This window comes from Gavia stellata, chromosome 8, assembly GCF_030936135.1.
Source record: "Gavia stellata isolate bGavSte3 chromosome 8, bGavSte3.hap2, whole genome shotgun sequence".
Taxonomy (NCBI): domain Eukaryota; kingdom Metazoa; phylum Chordata; class Aves; order Gaviiformes; family Gaviidae; genus Gavia; species Gavia stellata.
This window is the reverse complement of record NC_082601.1, coordinates 21,819,720-21,839,156: the sequence shown is the minus strand read 5'-3', so window position 1 is coordinate 21,839,156 and position 19,437 is coordinate 21,819,720.

The window sequence follows — 19,437 nt, the reverse complement described above, 5'->3', positions numbered from 1 at the left end:
GATTTATTTATCCGATGCATAGGGTGGGGTTTTTGGGTTGTTTTTTTTTTGTTTTTTTCCTAACTAGATAGTTGGTAGGGGAAGGGGAGGGTCATTATTTAAGAGCTGAAATTACCACATAGAGTACTTCTAGTGTTGGTTGTCTTTGAATACGTACAGGCCAACCGAGGAAAGAGAAAGGAGAGAGCGGGGCTCTAAAACCGGTCACAGTGAGGTGATACTTACTGAGGAAAATAATATGTGGAGGCACTGCTTAGATAAACATGGCTATAGAAAGAGCAGTGGGGATGAAGGAACTTCGTATTTGGAGTCATCACATGTTAAGGGTCCCATGAAGGTGACTGCCTTCCTTACCAATCCATCAAAACCTGAAAAATCTTTATTTAAAAAAGAGACCTCAGGTTCAGCACAGTCAGAGGGATCTCATCCAGGAATAGAGCCACTTATTGGGTAGGAGACACCAATATTCATGTGTAATCTGTTTTTTCTTCTCTCCTATCCCAGTAAAAATACAATTCCGTTTCTGTTACAGTACTTCCATCTTAGGACTTGGACTCCAGCTTTTGTGTAGAGCAGTGGTGGTGATGGGTTGTGTTGAACTGTTGATCTCACGGTCTGTCTTAAATGATATAAGACAGTAGCTTGCTTGATCTCCGCCTGCAGTCAGTCCTGTCACTGTTGGATTCAAAATCCTTGATCAACACAGCCTGTATTTCTTCTGTAACCTGTGCATGGGATTTCAAAGGACGTAACTGCATGACATAGTGGACCATTGTGTTAGATAATTTTGAGCTCTATATTTTATAGCACATTCATTAAGAAAAATATGTTAATTAACTTACACTTTGATTCAATAGTAGATCCTAATTCTCGGAAGCTTATTTTTCTGTTTGCAGGCTAACTGATGTATTTTTAAGAAGGACTTACTGTATTTTCCCATGTTAAAAAGAGTATACAGCTCTATTTACAAAAAGAGATCTGAACTTACTCTCAAGTTATTCACTTCTTTAATAAATGACTCTCAGTTTTAGATTGGAAAAGATATTTCAGAATTAAAGTGATGCCTTGGAGGACTTTTAAAGAATATATAAATAAATAAAACCAACAAGAATTGTTACATTTTTTTACCTTTATAAAGACTTAAATCTATTGTATGTCCTTCCAGTGATGTATCTATTTTCAGTTCTTTTTTGTTAGACGAAGACTGTCATAGAGAAGATGTGATTTAAAGCTTTCAGGGTGTAGATACTTGTGGTTAATACTTAATGATGTTTCAAAGATGATATTTAATGATATTTTATAGCAGTTTCTGTGGCTTAAAAAAGATTATTTTGTTAATTAGATTTAATAAATTGAATGAAAGAAGAGTCCATTCGTCTGGAGCACCAAGTAGCCATGATCACCTATTTTGTCTTTCTTTTCTTCAATCTCCTTCTGTCTCCCGATCCCTAGAGGCATATTTTATTTTCATCTTGCTGCATCTTTGTCCTTTCACTGAATTCAAGCAGAATTTTTTCCTTCCATGTAGTGATGATGTACTACTTCATGGATGATGAAAAGGAATAAAATAATGACTTCCAGAGGCTTTGCTGCACTAAGTAAACAGAGATTGGATTTGTGATGGTCTACACTTATTAGCAAAAGTATCTGCATTTATTTTGTTCTAAATAATCACAGTGGATTTCTATTTAGGGATAAGACACATACTGTTCTCATGAAACATGTGCACCAATATATCTGAGATGATAATTTAGAGAAGTTCAGAAGCTTGAAATGGACTTTTGTGAGGCACTACAAAACTAAGAGTGTCTCTTGTTTTCTGCTGTAGAAAGTTGATTCAATTCTCGACAAAGTCTTCAGACACTTGCTTTCCGAGAAGTTTTATCTGTCATGAAAAGAGAGTACAGAAATTACCGTAGCCTTGTGCTTTTCCACCTTTTTGTTTTGTGGATTTCAAAAATTTTCCAGACCCTTTCAGAAATACTGCTTTTTTAGATTGTTGTAAATTATGCATTTTCTGCTGCATAATGCTTTACTTACTTTTTGTGGATTTTTTTGACTTGGACACAGGGCCAAATGGACCAGTGGCCCCCAAGATTCAAACAATTACCTAATAATTTAAAGGTATGCAGAGGGTGAGAGAGTGTTTCTATTAATCTAAAAAAATTGATTTGACAACTCTGACAAATCATAGGAATTACTTTTAAAATTAAATATTACTGCATGGATATGCAGTAATTTTGCTGAGGGACGTAGATATAGAAGTAAGGTGTTCTGCACTGAAACCAAAGTCACTCTATTCTAGAAATGAATCTTAAGTTCTTATGTTGTAAAGTGTTTCTTTGGGTTTGTGTTTTAAGGTGTGGGTTTTTTGTGGTTTGGTTTTTTTGTGTGTGGGTTTTGATTATTTTTAACAGCCTCCATACCGTACCATTAGCTTTCACTGTAAGTAAAGAGTAAATAAGTAAATGTCTAGTTCTTGGGGGACTGATGACTGTTTTTGTTTTTTAGAAAAATGGTTGACAGTGCGGCAACTGGATCACAGAGTCAGATAAAACAGAAGGCAAATGGCATCAAGCATTTATAAGCCTCAGAACAGCAACTGCCATTCTTTTTAGAAAATGCCATCATTTCTAGGGCCAAACACGGGTGTATTGTATGTTTGAGAGCAGTGTTGGTATCTTTTTATTTTCCTCAAGCTTTTGCATTGTTAAAACATCTATGTTAAAACTCTAGAAGCAGGACAAGGGTGTCCGACAAGGACACTAGTTGCTACTCCATTTGTATTTGTTGTTTACAAGGATTCTAGTCCAGATCAAATGGAAATAAATAAGGATGATCTTTAGGTTTTTCTGTTTAGAATCTTCCCCTGGTCAGTCAGGTTGAGGACAGTGTTCTTCCCGTCTTTGGACAAATGTGTCAAATGACTGTAGCTTGGTACTTTGTAAGTAATTTAAGAAACGTAAATGTGTTTACCAGCAAATGAGCTAGCCACAAAACCCCCTGCCTTTTTCATGGTTTTGCATTATGAGGACATGTGCTCATAGGTGTCTTTTAGAAGGACATGAGCATTTAATTTTGGGAACTGAAGAAGTCTGGTAACTGATTTTCAAAAAGTGGTATTGTTTTAGTGCCATTCTTCTAGTTTCTTATTCAGTGTGAATCTTCTGGTTCTTTTCCAAAAAATAGTAACATTCTGTTCATACAGATTCTCTACTCACTTTCAATTTTAGACAGCTGCGCGTGAATTTGAAGATACTCAGAAGTTTCTTTTTCTCTTAAGCTCATAGAGCTGTTCTTTGGCTAAGCTACAAAATACACAACTATAAAGACAGACATACACTTCCACCTCCTCTGGAGTTCTAAGAGATGCAAGGAAGTGTGAGGGGGAAGGAATGCAGGCACAGACTAATAGGCTACTCCCCTCTCCTGATGAGTACTTGATTAAATTATTTATTCCTACCGTATGACTGGGAAGGAAGGAACACGGAAGGTTTTGAAGCTGAGCGTCATTCCACAGTGCTGATAAAGTACAGTGGCTCCAGTGGTCTGGTCTTAAGCAGCTGCTTTCTTTTTGCCTGAAAAAGATAATGGTGGTGAATTAAGTAAAAAAATGAAATTACTTTTTTTAACTACCTGCAGCACTTTATATCATGCTTTTTTAATGAATGTTTTCTGTGAATGTCTTGCAATTCTGTTTTAATTATATTGCAGTTGTGCAATATAATCGCTGCTTTCTGCAGCAAGGTGGCACTTCAGGGCAAAGACTCCCTTGTTTCTAGGGAACTGTGTACTACTGCATGCATATTAAGAAATGTTGTGTGCCCACATCAAGGAACGATAGATTAGCCCGTGTACCAAATTACACTTTGTTGGTTTTTGGTTGCTTTTTTTACATGGCCATTTAAAAGATGTCTTCAATCCACTGGGGCAGCAGAGAACTGTGGTGTTGACTTTTGGCACCTCTCATTCTGGATTTGACACCATTTATTTTCTTCTGTGTACAAAATTTATAAATGGGCATATGAGTTAAGCAACAATAGTCAATACAGGAAGCTTTAGCCAATAATACAGTACTTTGATGTCAAGATGCATGATGGCAAATGCTATGTTGCTGAACCTTCTGAAGTGTACGCTTGAAATCTTCACAGATTGATGAGTTTTTAAAAGCTGTTATAATACAGGTATTTAATTTGAAAAATATTTTCTCATGAAGAAAGCGTATTATGATGATTTCTAATAGTTTCCTTTAAATTTCATGTTTGAATCCAGCCAAGAGCTTTCATGTATCTACAGTTTGCCCTCTGCTCTCTCAGCTTTGATGTCGGGGTTGGGGAGGAGGTACAGCCTCTCAAGCCCTTCTCATTCCTTCAAATATTGTAAAAGTGCCCTCAAATTGCTTGTTTTACTCCACATTTACTCCAGATTTTATAGTGAGACCCTTTCATTCAATTGCAAATTTGCCTTAGGGTGATTCCAGAGCCTCCCTTAAAATGACAAAATTGCATGAACAATGGATTTGATCCAGTATTATAGAATGAACTACCTGTCATCTTAACAGTAATCCTTTACCTGGAATATTATTTTATGTCCTCTAAATCATCAGTTTTTTAAAGGCACATTGTGATACAGCCTCCTTTTTCAGTTGCAAATCTGAGTTGGAAGAATTGGGGGAATGTCTGTCCCCTATGCACTTATGACTACTTTTAGTTACCATTGCTATAGGTATATTTTCAAAGATCAGTCTGTAGGTTGCTCATATTCACCTGTCCTTTGTGCTGCAAAGAAAAAGATTAACAGGTGTTACTTCCAGAAAAATTCCTAATGGCTCTAGATTTGATAATGACCAAACACTGATAACTATCGGGGAAATGAATTTGGATATTTCCTTTGCTGATAATGCTGTATTAATAAAAGTGGGACTCTGTGAAGTGCTTTCATGTCTGTGACATGGGGCCTGTAATAATCAAAAGGGTATTTACTTCTCTATATTGGAGTCAGGGACATCTTTCAGGCAGGGACAGGGAGACAGGCCTGTCATCATAAACAGGCAGGGACATCTTTCACTGGATCAGGTTGCTCAAAGCCCCGTCCAACCTGACTTGTTGAACCACGCCAAGTGCAAGGAGTGCTTGTTCAGAAGGGTTGTGAATCTTTGGGTTCAAGGCAGGGGAAATTGGTGATTCCAAGCCAGTAGATGATTCTGTGACTTCTGAATAGCTATTACTGGCAAACATGTTTCTATGGTTTTTTTTATTCTACCAAGTGGCACACCCTGATAATACAGTGTGAACTTGGCAGGTTTTTTTTTAGTGTAGTCATGCAGCTGATACAATGACTGCAAATATTTTGAATACTTCAGAATTTATCAAGAGCTAGGTCAATAAAACTATGAACTTTGTCTCCTTAGTCTTAATCCTAGAATTTTTGAGCATGTTTGGGAAAATATGGATAGTGCTCATACTAGTATGAGGTGAGAAAAATAATTTTCTTTTGAATTCTTTTTATGTTTTCAATGACCGCAAGAGTGGATTGCACCAGAACAATACATTTATCTTTGTCTACAGATTATCATGAAACAGTTCATAGAAGTGGATCCTTTTCTCGCTGATCTTCAAGAATTTTTTGTACTTAATTGCTGAAAGTTGTTTCTCATTGCACATAGCAGTGACATCCTTTAAATTGGTCTGAATCAGGTAAATTGGTTGCAGAATATATTTCCCTGGTTTGATTCTATTATTATCAACAGTAATGCTTCATTAATAACTATCAATATTTTGAAATTTTTCAACAGTCCAATGTGGTATAGTATTTTACTGCTGCCTCTTATTCGTATATCAGCTGGCAATCGATATCAGCCAGGGCAACCTTGATTTTGAAACTGTAAATTTATATGTGGAGAGCAAAACATTTTCAGTGGAAAGAAAATAATTCTAAAATTAAATTACGACTTCAGATTTGCATTTCCTTTTTCATTCAGCAGATTTTGTTTTCTTTTAGAGGATACTGTGATATCTGTTTATTTGTTCATCACTTGCCCTGCAGGTGCAAGGGTAGCATTAACTTTGGGGTTTTTGTTTCAGAATAACTTAATCTAATCCAGTTAATTTTTTGTTGTCCATAATTGTTGTTTACACAATCTAAACAGGAGTAATTTTTCAAAAGTGAGTAAATAAGAAAAGTAAATTAAAATGAGAGATGTGTCTCCAGCTGTCCTTTAGAGTCTTCAGTGGTGTGTGTTTTGTACAGTTTTCTGCAAGTGGAGAAAGGTTTCCTGTTGTGTTCTTGCCAACTGGATGTACTGTCAGATAAATTTTAAGGCAGACCTGTCTCATAATATAGAGCCAAGTAAAATAGAAAGCCAAGAAGAAAAAGGGATGAGGGAGGACAAATACTTCAGAAAATATAAAGACTTTTGGATTCAAGCCCCAGAGAAAACTACTGCCAAAGCTGCCTTGAAATTCCATTGTTCTGGCTTACGATCACATGAATGTCTGAAAATGGCTGATAAAGACTAAGTGAATTAACATTGTTTACAGAAAAGATTCAGTGGTCATAAAGAAAAATTTTCTCTTAAAAAGAATTCTATCCCTAAACAAAACTGAGCGAAACAGATGGAGTGTAACAAATGCAGGGCTTACTTGATTGTGAAAGACCTGTGGTTATCATCCTAGTCTCACTAAAACATTTTCTAACACTTCAAATTCAAGCAACCTATTTTCCAAGTTTCTTTCACAATCTTCTTTCCCTATGTCTTTTACTTGTGATAGAAAGCAATTCTGTAGCGAAATAGGTCTGACTGTTAGCAAGTGTGGGAAAATCAAGGGAAATGCTTCCTGTCTCGTTACTTCAGCCACTGGCATAATAGTGGAAATAGTTTAGTTAACATTTGGGTTAAAAACAATGATGATGGGGTGACTGTTTTTCTTTTTTTGTGATAAATTTGGCATGAGGAATAAGGCCATCAATGCTTTCTCTCATTCCATTATGTCCACTCTAATGGCTATGCTGTTTGTAATGTTACCATGTTCTGCATGCTTCTACATTGCTGTTTAGCTAACATATGTTTCCTGTATGTATTTTCCTCTTCAGCCGGAGGAGCTTCTTTGAATCTCTAACACATTTTGATTTGTCTATACCGTCCTGGCACCTTTGCTTGATGGGCATTCCTGTGGATATTCCACAGCTACTATGTCAAAGATAAGGCATAATCTTACATTAGTGTTTGTATTTATAAAAAGCGGTGGTTTTTGTAAAGTCACAGAAATGTATGCAAATGTAAGTGAATCTTTAATATTACTGTGCTGTATTAATTGAGTTGGTCAAGACAGAATATGCAGATGACAGGATTCATTCCCTTATATTTACTATATTTTTGTTTGTATATCACATTGCTTTTTGACAATAAAGCTGGAGTTGAATGTAACTGTGGGTTTTTTTTAATATGCATATCATCAATAATAGTAAAATACTGTAGAGCGAGGAGGAAATAATCTAAATCCGAGTTTAATTAACAGTTCCAGCTTGTTGTAAAATTTTAGTAAAGTCAAAGGCTGTGTTCAGCAGGTTTTGATTCAAAATACTGATTTAAATTCAAACTCAAGAAATAATGTTACAATATATAAAAGTACTGATTTAAATTCAAACTCAAAAAATAATGTTACAATATATAAAAGTAGTTATTCCATGTATTCCATTTTGTCTTATATTTTACGCTTTTTAAAAGGTTACTTGGCTTATAGACCTGCTAATTCAGAGTTGGTAATTAGTTTCGAGGCTTGGTCTGCTGCAAATTCCTGCCTCTTATGTGTCAATTCATGTTCCTATACATCTGTGAATATCTGTTTTCTTGTTCAACTATGGAAGCACTTTCATTTTCTGTTTCAAAAATTATATAATTGGTTTATTACTAAATTATAAGTAAGGCCAGGTTGCAGTTTCTGGAGAAAAAGCTAGCTATCATTTTTTATCTTGGAATGAACTATCTATATAGATCACCCAGCACTAAATGTCAAATAATGTTCTTTTCAGATATTACCAAAATCCCAGAAACTTTAAAGCTTGGGTCTTGTTAAGGCTTAAATGTGAAGTCAAATATTTTAAATGTGGCCAAAACAAGATCTTTTTACTAACAGATTAGCAAGCACTTCTGTGTTTGTCTAATATTCTTACTATTTGGCAGTTTTCATGTGAACTGCTTTACAAGCTTAGGAAATTAGTAATATTTGTATTTCATAAATATGTCTACTCATGTATGTTTATTTAGGGGTGCAGTTTATACAAACAGACTTTATACTACCTTAGTGGGTGAGGGGAAAGAAAAAGGGTGACGGAGATTGCCAAATAAGTGAGCTTTTCTTTCATTCCAGTCCTTTCTAAGACCCCTCATTGCCAAGATTCTGCAGGTTTTGGTGGCAATCACTGTTCTGTTCCCATAACTCAGTTACCTCCAGGCGGGACATTGGGAAAACTGGCATCGTTGATAGAGTTCCATCCGGCTCCCATGTTCTGGCTTTACTTAGGGGACACAGCTATTCTTACGGCACTCCTCTGTGAAGAACTGAATATGAAACCCTTGAAGTATGCTAGTATTTTCTTGCTGCTGATTTATTAAAAAATGGCATTAAAAACTGCATTTGTTCTGCAGTTTGTTGGGGGTTTTTTTAGTGCAGATTCAAATATTTAGAAAGTAAAGCTTTCAATGTATGAATTGGATGTAGTATAAACAGTGGCATTAGTCTCACTCCAGAATGTCTCATTACTGTGGACAGAATTTTAGCTGGAAGTAGGTTAGCAAGGCTTTGTCGTGAGAATGAAGTTTCTCTTACATGTCTGCTTTGGTCTTTATCTCCTGTGATTTCCCATCATGGTGTCAAGAATTCTCTCTTTCCTTCTCATCCTCTCATGTTCATTGGGAAGCAGATTGTGAACTTTGCCAATGTGATTGACAGCCTTAAAATATCTTGTAGCAACTCAGCACTGCATTTTAGGCTGTTGAACTGAAAGGGATAATTGCTATTGAACTCTCATCTCAATTTTACAGGCTTATTCTGCTTCTGTGGCTTTTTAATGGATATCATGAGTAAACAGTTTTTTTCTGATACATATAAAAATTCAGTAATGTACTAGAGGTGCTAAATCCTTTTTGAACCTGACAGGTGAACCTTTTCAGGAAGAACATCTTGCCACACATTTCTCTGATGATATATGCTGATGTAATTTTCCATTTTCAGGGTGTTTGCACAAAGACATAGAATGGATTTGGGAATTTTGCCTCTATATCACTATAACCCAGGCCAGGTTTTACTGATCACCCACAGCCTGTATCCTGTTTGCAGAACAGCAGCTGAGCCTCACTAGGAAATTAGACAGGCACAAAAAGTAGACTCAGATTACACTAATGAGCCCATTAAGTGAGGTATTGGGAGCCTGTCTGGCTAGAAGGAGGAACTGAAAGAGATCTGGCTATACTCCTTGCTTTATGTCTCTTGCATTCTGTAGCCAGTTTTCACCTTCTGTATATTTACTTCGGGAGGGAGGTAGTTGCTTTTTTTCTGCCCCTCTTTCTCTCCTGTGTTCTCTTATCTGCAAAAAGAAAAAAAAATATCATACTCTTTTCCAGTATTTGAGGGAGAAAACCTGACGTAATTGGTGTTTGCAGGCTATAAAGCTCATGACAAAGCACTAACAAAGCACATTTGCTTTCTGAAATCTTTCAAATGATGTCTGTTCAGTTATGCTCTCTGACCATTTTACAGAACTCCTTATTTACTACATAGAAAATCAAAGCGCAACAAAATTACTGATTTTTAAAATAGTCATTAGAAACATCTAATAAAAATCCCATCACACTTATTATGTCACAGTCACAGAATGATAGGGGTTGGAAGGGACGTCTGGAGATCATCTAGTCCAACACCCCTGCCAGAGCAGGTTCACCTAGAGCAGGTTGCGCAGGAATGCGTCCAGGCGAGTTTCGAATATCTCCAGAGAAGGAGACTCCACAACCTCTCTGGGCAGCTTGTTCCAGTGCTCTGCCACCCTCGAAGAAATTCCTCCTTGTGTTTAGATGGAACTTCCTATGACCAAGTTTGTGCCCATTACCTCTTGGCCTGTCACTGGGCACCACTGAAAAGAGACTGGCCCCATCCTCCTGGCACCCACCCCTTAAGTATTTATAAGCATTAATAAGATCCCCCCTCAGTCTTCTCTTCTCCAGACTAAAAAGACCCAAGTCCCTCAGCCTTTCCTCATAAGAAAGATGTTCCAGTCCCCTAATCATCTTCGTAGCCCTTTGCTGTACCCTCTCCAGCAGCTCCCTGTCCTTCTTGAACCGGGGAGCCCAGAACTGGACACAGTACTCCAGATGCGGCCTCACCAGGGTAGAGTAGAGGGGGAGAATAACTTCCCTCGACCTGCCTGCCACACTCTTCTTGATGCACCTCATAACAGCAAATAAACTTAAAGGTTGCTTCAGAATTTAAGCAGTTTTCAGTTAACGGAAAAAAGTGTTTTGCGTTATAGGTAGACAGGTGCTTTGCTGCTATGGCCTAAAGGAAACAGTAAAGTTTTGAGCTTTCTGATAGATAAGAAGCAGGGTACATATACATTTTAAGAATTTGAGAACACTATTTTCCACTGTTTCAAATCCAGTGAAACATAGATTTGGGTTCTGCAGTATGTTATTAACTTTTATCTTGTTAGTTTTTGTCACATTTTCTATGTTTTTGGTTTTTTTTTTAAATTATTATTCAATAGGACTTTCCTAATATTAAAAAGTCTTCCATTTTTTAAACCTTGGTTTGAGATAGCTTAAAGAGCTCATTTTCCTTCAGTTCCTAATTCATTTTCGCTGTTCATGAGGGAAGCTTTCAACTGCAGTTTTTTGGGAGCTGTGCTGGTTTGACATCATTTATTGCTGTTGCTTTGCAGTGATGACTTGTATTAGTGATAGCCAAATACTTAAGTAGAAAAACAGAAAGGAGAATTTGATAATGGACCAGCAAAAACCTGCAGCAAATGTTCCAGAGTTTCACCTGGTAGAACACAAGCCAGAAAGCTGGAGGGGCAGGTGGTGCTGAGAGCTAACAGAGAGCCGGTAAAAGAAGACTGAGCTTGCATGAGGAGAAGGTTGAAATATGGTGGGTGGAGGATTTACTAAGGCACCTTGGGAGATCCTGGAGGGACCTGGTGGAGGGGCATGAGGAAGCAACCTGGAACAGACCCCTTGAACCTACTGAGTTCTTAGTGTAGGTGATAGAAGGTAGGTAACTTTAGCTTCATTTTGAGCTGGAGTTTGGACTATCTGACTTCCAAAGGTACCTCCCAAACTGTTTTTTTTCTCTGATTTCTGTAATCTTATTTTACATAACTGATTATAAATACAACACCAAAAAATTTATCAGAAATTGACGCTTATTTTTCTTCTCTAGCTGCAGTTGAAATAAACTAAATCTTCTACTTCAGACATGGCATACATGTTCCCTGTGTGGAAAACCCAAATCCAATGTTTTCTTCTAATTTTAATGAAATCGGTCATAATTCACAGTATTACTTCCTGCATTAATGAAAGTTTCATTGATGGTGTTGGTACAGTCAGTCAGAGGGATCCCAATACATTGACTTTAATCTGATAGAGGTAAAGCATTCAAGATAATTTCATTTTTCAGTCAATTTTACAGTAAAGTTATCAGGATGATGATAACAAAACTTTGAACCATGTAGCAGTCTAAAGTCTAAAAAATTTATAGCAAGTGCTACACCTGCATGAGTTGGAATAAATCACTTGGAGATATTTCTGCAATGTCTGAGTATCATGTACAAACTTTGAGTATTTTACATGAGGCATTCTGATGTATGTGGCTTAACAGAGGACTTTTTGATTCCACGCTTATAAGAGCCAAACTAATGAAAAATCCCATGTACGTGGATGTGTGCCATTTCTTTGCTGTGCACAGTGCTTATGTACTTTGTAATATTGTGTGCATGTAATTTATTTATTAGTGTATTAATAATTCATTAATACTAAATTATGAGGTCTGAACAAATTGTGGAGCAGTTCTGATTTACTGCTGAGGCAGTCTCTCTGGATAGTAAAAGAAGTTTGAGAGGATATATTTTAATGGATCAACAATGGATTCACTGTGATAATTACAGCACCTAGCTATAAAAAGGCAAAAGAAACTCTCAACTTCTTTCCTTCCTCCCAGCCCTAAATCCTGTAACTTGCAGTGAAAAAATCTTTAAAGGGAGGATTATATTTTTGGTTTTTTTAATGAGAGAGAGAACTGAATCTGAAGTTGTTTGGGTTGTCTAATTTTTCTATCAGAAGCTTGGTATAAGTTATTTCTCTAGTAAATGTTTTGTGTCTTTTGTAGCTATGACTGATTCCAAGAATTATCCTTCTTCCTACAAACTGATAAATTTCACAAAATCCAGTGAGTTGCCTTCAAAAAAACAGAGGTTCATCTTGGTGTATCCTAGTAACTACTGACAGCAGTTCTGTCAGATGTGGCGTTTCCCCCAGGCGCCAATGCAGAGGCTCAGCCACATGCCTTCAAGAATTCTTTCTCAAATAGCACCCTTAATGGAATAACTAATTTATCTGAGGCATTTTTCTTCTGTTTGGGATGTGCAGCTCCTCCTGTGTAATGTCTTTTTATCTAATGATTGCTAAGAATGACCAATCAGTAAATTTAGATTGTCTTCCAGGGTCACGGGCAGAGCTCTGTAGATATTGATATGATGATAATACTTTGCTAACAATGTGAGGAACATGTGTCTTTTCTAAACAAAACCAAGAAGAGCTATATTGTTGTCTTAGTCAGCTCTGTGGACCCCAATAAATTTTTGATGATTAATGGAAAAATATGTTTGATCATAAAGGGACATGGGCATTAGTAGTACCACTGTATAACAAGAAAAAAAAAAAGTTACTCAACAAAATAGGTTATTGAAAACTCACACTATGTTTGACGGAATAGTCTTGCCGGGCTTTAGTTAGACTAGTGTATCATGGATTAACTTGAAATGCCCTTTTAAGGACTGAATGCAGATAGTTGAGATAGGCTCACCTCCTTTCATTCACTGCAACATGTTTGCTGACATGGTGTGTAGTATGACCTAAGTCCTCCTCCTAAATTTACTTAATGTTGAGTTCTTCTCTCTTGGGGGAGACTCGTTTAGAAGTTCAAGTCATTTAAAATTTCAGGTACATCATATATTTGTTTAGAAAGATAATCGATTCCTTGCTTGCTTGCATTATATAGACATGAAGCTCTAACTGCTGTAGGCAAGAAGTTCTGCATTTGTCTCTCTGAGCAAAGCAGAATACGGGTAATTTAAAGCAGTGACTTGTTTCAGGGGAAATAATATCGTTAAGTGGGAAGTCATAAATATCTTGTGTAATAATAATTGTTCGGATGCAGAGATCATTAGATTTTTTTATTTCAGATACTGCTGCTTTTTGCTATGAGACCAGAAAGTTCTTGCCTGTAGAAATGTATAGAAATTTCTGTATGCAAGAAGAAATGCGTGCTCCTTTTGTCTAAGCTGTTTAAAATAATCCGATTGCCAATGTCTGTAGATACACTTTCCCAGAATTAAAGCTCTCAATGAAGTGGAGATATTTTAGAACTTCTCTGGTTTGACTGGCTGGTTGCCTTTGGTTGCACTATAAAGATGGCCTTCTCTGTGCGATTTTGTTAAAGGTGGTAATTTACTGTAAGGTTGACTGATGCCTAGAGATTTCTGATGCTCAGCTTTTTTCAGCCAGTTCTTGGGAAGAGCCTCTGACTTATTCATTAATGTTTCAGTCTTAAACAGTGTTTTCAGTCCATCGCCTTTGTTCACAGCCCTGATTTTTGGGAGATTTAACTGAAACTTTCTCCAGTAATGTAGTGCTGGATATAGGACTGGTAGAGTAGGTGTGTTGGTCTTTTTTTTTCCCTTTGGTTTTCATTTTACAAAACAATAGTGAAAAAGATCTCTGACAACGCTACAGTTTACACACAAGCTTAAAACGATACTGGGTTTTGAACTCAACATGAATATATTTAACATAGAGAAGTATCATGGCTGTGGTTTTGCAATGAGGCTTCTCGCAACAGAATGTAGATGCTAGGCCAACTATTATGTATCTTGTCTCCCTGTCCATTTTATTTTGCAGGAAGTTTGCATTTTATGCAGGGAAAAATGCCTCTGCTTTTCATTTAACAAGTCCTTCTCCAAGCATGTCACTTAATATGTTAAAATATATTATCCCGGTTTTATATGCAACTGTAATACAAAGCGAATTCACTTCTTGTGGAAGTTATCATTCTGCCATTAATTCAGAAAAGAAATGTTGCTTATTGTCTCCAAATTGTCATTTCCAAATGTAGTTTCTTTGCAAATGTTAGCTCTTGATAACAAAGACTGTTTGGGAGACCTTAACCACTTTAAACATAATTGAGGGTTTTTTTAATCTCCTTCATGTGTTAATGGAAGTTGCGAGTGGCTTTGGATAAAACTAATTTAACATTAGTCATGTAACATAATGCTGTATACAATTGTGCTTATTTCTCTGCTGTGTGAGAGAGCAGAGTAGCTGAGCGCTTTCCAATAAATGGTCCATTACGCAAGGAGGATCTGCATAATCAGTTTTAGATATTACGTTAAAAGCTTTGGTTCTCATATATATCCTAAATCAAATAAGAATTCTTGACTTAAGAACTTGGACCAAATTCTGAATCTTAAGTTTGTTGTAACATAGCATTTGACAGGTAATAAATGAACTTGTGAACTTGAAAAAAACTTTTTTTTCAATTTCTAATAGTGCAATTTCTGGATTTCTTTGTAGACGTATGTGAATATTAAGCTCTTACTCTGTGGATGAGAGTCCCGCTAAGGACCACACAGCTTTGTCAGGATCCCATTTGGAAAAAAAAAAAAAAAAAAATCAACTCTTTTTTTATTTACTTCTTTCCACTTCACAAAAAAAGAAAGATTATTCCTGGAAAAATATTCTTTTCAAGCAAAAAGGTTTTTGTTTAACTCATTTTAAAAATTGCATTATCCAAGAATACGTGAAGTGAGCACATGTGCTGGTGATGATGCCATGACTGCAATCTGTAAGAATTTTGTAAATGTCTGGATTTTATGCAGGCAGAACATTTTAAAGCAATACTTCTGCCTATTGTGGCAATTCTTTTCTTCACAAATTCATTTCAAGGATATGTGCTTTTCTTTTTCAGCTGGCATTCACTCAGTGAAGGTGAAATCTGAGCCAGAGAGCTTCTGAAAATTTAATCTAGAAGTACTATAGTACTTTCTTCTTTTCTGAAAGTGTTACTTATTGACTTCTTGGAATCACTGCAGCAAACCTGTAATGTAAGAGAAATCCAACTCTGAAAAGTAACTTGCAATGTTGTCATTGCCATTCTTGTTTTTCTTGTACCTTTGAGGTCTTATTCTGTAAGTGAGGCCAGAGTAAGTAGTTCTGAATTTTTTTTTTTTTCCTAACTGGAAGTTTGTCTTTTTTTAAACATTTTTATTCCTTCCTTTAGATTTGAATGCTTAAGCAGACGCCCTCCTGGAGAACTGTTTTCAATTTTCTTTTCAACATCCTGCTAAACCAGCCTTTTCTAAAACTTGTTCTCTGTTGTACAAGAATAAAAGTTCTTTTTCACTGTGTTTTCACTAGCTTCTCTTGGTGTAAAAACTTATAGGATTTAAATGATATAAGATCAAGTCGATATGATTTCTGGATAAAGTACATTTTGGATTATCATTTGGGGAATCTGGCAGTTACATCCTAAAGAGTTCATATAGCTGAAGCGGGTTTAAATGGTGTATTCAGTTTTGTAACTGAACACAACTATTGGGTAATAAGTCCTCTGTATGAAGAAGATAAATTTATCCTGTATGATGGTTGCCCTTCCTTTATACTCTCTTTCAGCTAATGAATACAAGGAAACTAAACACTGTGCAAGTACCATGATTATTTGAAAATACATATAGAAAGTATTGTTTCATAGCTTGATCTCTAGGCAGCTACAGTATGTTGTTACATGGTAGCCATAGAAATATTTAATTTTTCTATTTATCTTTTAAGCATCAAAACAAGGAGTTAGATGCATGCTCATTTAAATCCACAGATAGAAATAGTATTTAAATAGTATTAAAAAGCTTTTACCATTGTCTTTGCTATGAATTTATACAGAAAAATTATCCAAATTTACAAAGGTAAAGGTCACAATGTAATTAACTTGATGTCATCATCTTTGGTGTCATAAGAGAGATGTGTTTTGGAGCAGAGGTCACTCAGCACACATTATCAGTGCTTTGTGTTGGAAACTACATAAAGTCTTATTTTGACATAAACTGGTTTAATGACACATAAATACAGCAGCAAATTGAAGGAGGAATCTGGAGAACTGAGGAGAAAAAAAGCCCACACATTGATAATGAAACCTTGCAAGACCAAACACCAGGATTTACAAAAGCAAATCTGTCCCACAGACTAACATAAACACAAAAAATAAAATAAGTTTCAGTGACTGGTATAATTTATTTGTCTCAAAGAAAAGGGTCACTGAACTCGTATCACCAGATGAAAATTTAAGAGATGAGAATTTTTACTGTAAATACATGTAAGTAGGAAGCACCAGTGGCTGACGGGCTATTGAAGTGAAGAATAGCCTTAGTGTAGGAGCTAATCTGATATAAATTTGTCTTTAGATTGTAAAAGGAGTTAACAGTTTGAGGAAGTTTTAAATTAGGATTATTATCCAGGGACTTGGCTACATGACTTATTCGGACCTAACTAGAAGCAGGGTCTTGAAATTTCGCGAAGTATTTCTGTGGTCTGGAAAAATGTCATAGTAGTCACTCATGTGAATGACAGAAATATCATACTTGCTAGAACAAAAATATGTGCATGTCACATTTCTGACAATGTAAATCATGTTTTTCACTGGTTTTCATTGCGTTGCCAACAATAGAAAACCTTCACAGTTTAGTATTTGCCCCGTGTTGGCTCTATTCCAGATTTTCTGTTTGATACATCAGTGATTGGATTGCTTGTTTGCGAGGACTGAATTTCCTGGATCTGCACTTGATGAATACATTTTCTGACATAAAGGAAAGAGGCAGATCAGTTTGCCGAAGTGGTTGCAGATTCTAAAAGTGGACTTATATTAGAGAAATTTTCTTTTTTAAGATCAGCTGTAGCGTCCTCTACCTTCTGAACATTTTTCTTTCCTGCAATAATAATATTTTTCAGATATCTTCTGAGTATTACTATAAATTCATACATTGAAATCAGAGGTTATTGAATTGAAAATAACTAGTTTGAAATAACTTTGGAAAAGATACAGGTCACGTAAGGTGAGTTGCATGTAAGAAGTTGAAACCCTAGAACTGAACAGCAATTCAGTCTCTTCCATAGGCATTTGTTTTAGTCTTTAAAATTATTTTCATGAACAAGCTATAGAGAAAGAAACAACTTATAAACGAAGGGCATGGCAAAATATTTTGTTTACAATGTGTTGTCCCACTTAGTCTTGTTGTATTGCCACAGTCTCCTGCCGAGAAGTATCAGGGGTGAAATGTACCATAGGTCTAATTTATTCAGTCTCAGAGCAATTAATAATTCAGAAATCTTTTAGTTCTTATTGATGTTTAGCTTTATAAGTACTGTTAGCATCTACACAGGAAATTATTTGAGAGGAGAAGGAAGAATACTAGATTTTTAATTGTTGATTAGAGTAGATGCTTTCTAGATTAACCCATTTTCCCAAGAACTTTCTGGATTTGTATTATAGCCTGCTTCTTGTTTTGCAAACATGTTTACATTAATGTTTACATTAGTATCATGTTGTTATTGGCTCGTTCCTGGACCCAGGAGTTTTCTTCTAGTGCTGTGCTACTTAGATAGTCAGTGGTATGCAGCAGTTCTCTGTAATCTTTCATTTATAACTTGCTTTTTCTGTCCTGCTTGATGGAGAGAGTCTCCATTCAGGCTTACATGCACAATATAGGCATGTTGGAATAGAAGCCTATTTCTTAATAGTAAGCTGAGGAAACAGGTTTTTTTATGTGTTGGGTTTTGTATTTTACTGTTGGTGGATTTTTTTAATGTTGGGATTTTTTTTGGGAGGGCAGGGGAGCAGAAGCTTTCAGAAGGACCTTTGTGGGGTTTTGGGGGGGGGAGGGGTGTCAGTTTCAGTTTCTTCAGGATTCACATTCTTTCTTGTTATCTCATTTGATTTGTTATTACTTCTTAGTTTGTAATACAGAAGCCATCGAGACTGCAGAAAAGAGAGGGAGAACATTTAAATCATTAAACCAATCCATCCGTCTTCATAATTTTTTTCACTCCATTTCTTTCTTGTATAAACTGATTTCTGTGAGGTAATGATATAAGTGGCATCAGTTTGTGCTCCACAATGCTACAGAGTTTATGTGTTTGCGGTACTTTAAAAAAGTCATGACAAGAAAATATGGTCACTGAACTGTAACTCAAGATGTGTTTAATAGGTGTGGGTTTTTTCCAAGCATAGGTTGTGATTAGGCTGCTAGGGTAAATCATTAATAGAAGAGATTCCTGTTATGTATTGGAAAAGAACCTTTTTTCTGTTTTATGTTAACACTGAGCGATGTGCTGCAGTCATTGGATATGGGGTCTCTGGAGAGAAATACTGGAGTTTGTCTCAGCCCTAAGAATACCACTTAAGCCTTGCTGAATAAACCAGTGGAATATGAACATGCAAGTAGAAAGATTGGTTTTCATTCTGATAACATCTGTAACAACTCAGAAAGACTGCCATAAGGCCACAGTGGTATTTGGTAAAATGAACAGTTGTGAACTTGTAGTTTTACATATTATAAACTTTTAAAAAGTAAATTTAGCCTATATGCATAGACAGACACAAGTTAGTGACATTTTTCAAGTACATGTTTCATAACAAGTAGTTTCTGCAGGCATTGTATTTATAACCTTCTGAGTCTACATTTCTAAAGTTGACTAGAAAACTATTTTTAAAGTTTTGTGAAGTCTTTCTCCAAGTAATGAGAACATCCCCCAAATGAGTAGCTGAACATTATGGTATATATTTTTCTTCTTCCCTGAGAGTGTCTTCCCTTTCTTTTTGTTGACATGTTTGTTTCGTCTGGTTTTGTTTCTGAAGATAGTTGTCAAAACATGAAGTTGCATAAGTATTTCTTAGACTGCCAAGTATGCCCCTGCTTGTTCATAGGCATGGTGGACTGGTCAGTGGTGCTGAAAAACCCGTATCAGATTTAGCCCATAAAAGGCAGCATGACTGTAACTTAATACTGCTACCACCCTGGTGTAGGAGAAAGCCCCTGCTAGTATGAATTTTACTTGACTTAAAAAAAATTTGAATAGATGTGGCTGCCCACACTAAGGACATCCTTGTGAATTTTCAGCTTACA